We start from the raw sequence: 4,014 nt of genomic DNA, 5'->3' as shown, positions 1-4,014 counted from the left end.
CAAAAAAATTTAAGTTTGTTTTTAAAAAATATTTTCAATTTCAAAAATTATTTTCTACTCTAGTAAAAATAAAAGATATTTCTCAAAAACATTTTTCATTCATAAATCAAACACTAAAATCTTTTCCAAAAAATATTTTCTAGTCACCAACCAAACATGAGAAAATAAGTCAAAAATCAACTTGTTTTCCAGGAAAACATTTTTTAGGAAAACATTTTCTATGAAAAATATTTTCCTTCATACCAAACACACCCTAAGAATCTACATTTGCTTGTCAAACTGTATCAATTTATTGTTGACATATGACGTTGTACAAGTACAAAAATTTCTTTTCTTGCAATATCATATGTCAACAATGAATCGGTGTAGTTCACACAATCAAAGATAGGTTTTTAGTTTAGCTGTAATAATATTTCTACGGAAAAAAATAAGGTGTTCTTCTTCTCACCTTCTCTCACATATAGTAATTATTTTTACTAAATATATAAAAATACGATGGAACATTCCATATAAGGCTGGGCACCAGAACGGGTTGTACCGGTACCATTCCGGTCCGTTCCGGTCCGATAGTATTCGGGACGGGATGGGATACATTGAACCGGTACACGGAACGGAACGATATCATGATTTGGTACCGGTATACCGGTACCGGTTCATTCCGGTTCCGGTCCGGTACCGGTTCGGTCCCGATAAATCATTTTTAATTAAAATAAAAAATAATATTTTTGTCATTATTTACTTTTATTAGCATTTCTTTTTTGTTTATTTAATTTTTTAAAATTACAAACTTAAGTTATTTAACTTACAAGTTATAAGTATAACTTAATAACTTATAAACTTCAAAAGATTCAAATCTTTAAAACTTATAACATAACTACATAAGCTCAAAAACTAAAAAAAAAACTTTATTAAACTTAACTTACAAACTCTTATCCGTAAAAACTAAAAAAAATATCTTTAAAATAAACTTAAGTAAAATTATTATAAATTTAAAACTAATATAACTTAGAAAAATAAAAAAACAATTCGTATTTTCGTAATTCAAAATAACTCAAAAAAATAATTATTTTTTGAAAAAGCTATATGTGCCGTCCTGTTTATCCCATTCTGTTCCGTTCCTTCATTCCGGTCCGTCCCGGTATATAGTGGGATGGGACGGAACTGAGCCTCCATCCCGGTAGTTCCGGTCCGGTTCATCCCGGTACCGGTCAACAACCCGGTCAAACCGTCCCGTTCCGATCCGGTGGTCCCATTCCGGTCCGGTGCCCAGCCTTAATTCCATATATAAACTTGTGGACAAAATCATTGTTGAAAAATAGGCAAAAGTTTGAAAGAGGACCAAAATTGCTCTAATAATGCAAACATGAGGAACTATTAGTGCTTCATATAAAAATAGAAGAATAACTTTAAGTCATAACCCAAAGATGAGAGACTATTTTAAACTTGGGAAAATACATAAAAACCCCTTTAAACTTGGCACGAAAACTTACTTTAGTACTTAAACTACACGGCTGTTTATATACCCCATTAACATCTTTTATGTGAATTATTTTCAATCCTCCGAACATCAGCCCAGTTGAAGGCTGGGCATTGTTACACACGCGCATTTTCATTGGTCCACGTCGCAAAGGGTTTTAAAAATATCTTACCAGTTTTATATAACCCACCCGTTCCCAAAATACAACCCTTACCCATTTTTAAACAAATATCCCTAAATCTCTCTCAAATCTAAAAGACCTAATCTGAAGAATAACAAGTCATTAGCGTGAAGGATTTGCTGAGTTTAGGATTTTCGTGAAGAAACAAAGGATTTGCGTGAAGAAAGAAAGTTACCAGGTTAGTAATCTTCGTTTAGATGATTGTAACATTTGACAGAGTTTAGGGTTTTCGTAAAGCTTAATTTTTTTTTTATCTTTTCAGTTTGACGATGGATGTGTACGTTACCTTAAGGTTTCACCATGGTGGAAAACTACAACAAAAACCTCGTATTAAGTATGAATGAGGTATTGTCACTGATTGTTTTGATGCAGATGTTGATAAATTGTCCTACTTTGAATTTGTTGATATAGTTAAAGAAATTGGCTATAACTGTTTTGCTTGTGTTGTTTATATTAAACCACCTAAATGTTGACTTGTTGTTGAAGTTAAAAGTGATAGGGATATTATGGGTATTGTACATAAATTAAAAAATGGAGATATTGTTGAACTTTATGTGACTCATTTAGTTGAAGAACCTATTGTGCCCTCCCCCCTTCGAAATTGGATATCTAAATGATGTGGTAAGTTAAAAATTTTTTTTTGCCCCCCCCCCCCCCAACCCGAAATTGGATATCTAAATGATGTGGGTGGGGAATCTAATACTACTTTTGATAAGGAATCTAGTCAAACTTTTGAGGGTAGTGAAGGTTTAGGATTTGAAGAGGCTGCAAAACCTGCACAACCTGCACAACCTGCACAACCTGAAGAACCTATTATGGGTGAAGTGTTGGGTAGGACTTCTGTTGGTGTTGAAGAGGACTTGGGTAGGGCTTTTGCTGGTGTTGGAGAGGACTTGGGTAGGGCTTCTGTTAGTGTTGGAGAAGACTTGGGTGGTACTTCTTCTGCTGTTGCTACATTTGATATTTCAGAAGTTGGGTCTGATTGGGAAAGTGAAACAGAAGCAAGTGATGATTCAGACAATGCAAATTTGTCTGATGAAGGAGAAGATGAGTATGGTAGTGATGTTCATGAGGAGGTTATAAATCTTAGGAAAGAGAAAAGGGCTGCTAAATAAAAAGAGAAAAGAAAAGGGCCCTAGATCTGAAGGAGTTGATTTAGGAAAAATGAGTTGATTTGGGATATGATGAATATTTATCCAAGAAACAAACTACTTTTGAGGGTAAGATAGCTGGAGATGAGCCCTACTTTGATTCAGATAAAGCTGTTAGTTTTGAAATAGATACTGATGAAGATGTTAATGAGGAAGATGAGGTTGAACAACCTATAAGAAGACAAAGAAAAGCAAGAAGAGCAAAAAGAAATAAAAAGAAAGTTGTATTTGATCCTACATGTAAGTAAATAGGTTGGGAGACTGGTCTTGCTTTTGAAAGTGTTAAGCAGTTTAGAGAAACTATTACTAGATATGCAGTACAAGAACATGTTGAATTAGATAAATATGTTAATGATGCAACTAGAGTGAGGGTAAAATGTACAGCTGGTTGTCCATGGTTGTTGTTTGGAAGTATTGACTCAAGAACAAGAGATTTTGTGGTGAAGAATTATAATCCAGTAGATAAATGCAATGGCACAACAAAAAATAAATTGGTGAATTCAAAGTACATATCAGAAAGGTAGAAGGACATAATTATTTCTGAGCCTGACATTAGAGTTTTTTAGTTTCAAATTTTAGTGAAGAAAGAGTTGAATGTGTATGTAGGGAGGACTGTAGCAAGAAAAGCTAGAAACAAATTATGGGTGATCATGTGGCGGAGTTTAAAAGAATTTTAGATTATAGAGATGAGCTCTTAAAGACTAATCCAGGCAGCACATGTGTGGTGAGACTTAGTGAAGAAACTTTTGAAGGTGGCAGAAAAATGTTTCAATCATTTTACATATGCTTTGATGCTTTAAAGAAGGCATTCAAAGCTGGAGTTAGAAGATATATAGGATTTGATGGTTGCTTCTTGAAAGGTGTTTCTAGAGTTCAATTACTTGTGGTTGTTTGTAAAGATAGGAACAACCAAATGCTACCACTAGCATGGGCAATTGTTGAGGTTGAAAACACATTCACTTGGAAATGGTTTATCAAGCTTGTAAGACATGATCTTGAGCTAGGAGATGGAACAGAATTGACAACCATTACTGATATGCAGAAGGTATTTTTGTTTTCCTTTTTATTTATTCATTTATTTTCTTTTTAATTTATTCATTAAGTTAGATCTCATGTTATTCTAAATGTTGTTAAAGGGTATTGACAAAGCTATTCAAGATCTTCTGCCAAATGCAGAACAAAGAATGTGTGCAAGACATGTTCTA

Source organism: Solanum tuberosum, unplaced genomic scaffold (assembly GCF_000226075.1).
Source record: "Solanum tuberosum cultivar DM 1-3 516 R44 unplaced genomic scaffold, SolTub_3.0 scf00102, whole genome shotgun sequence".
In the NCBI taxonomy this organism is placed as follows: Eukaryota; Viridiplantae; Streptophyta; class Magnoliopsida; order Solanales; family Solanaceae; genus Solanum; species Solanum tuberosum.
This window is presented reverse-complemented; position numbering follows the sequence as displayed.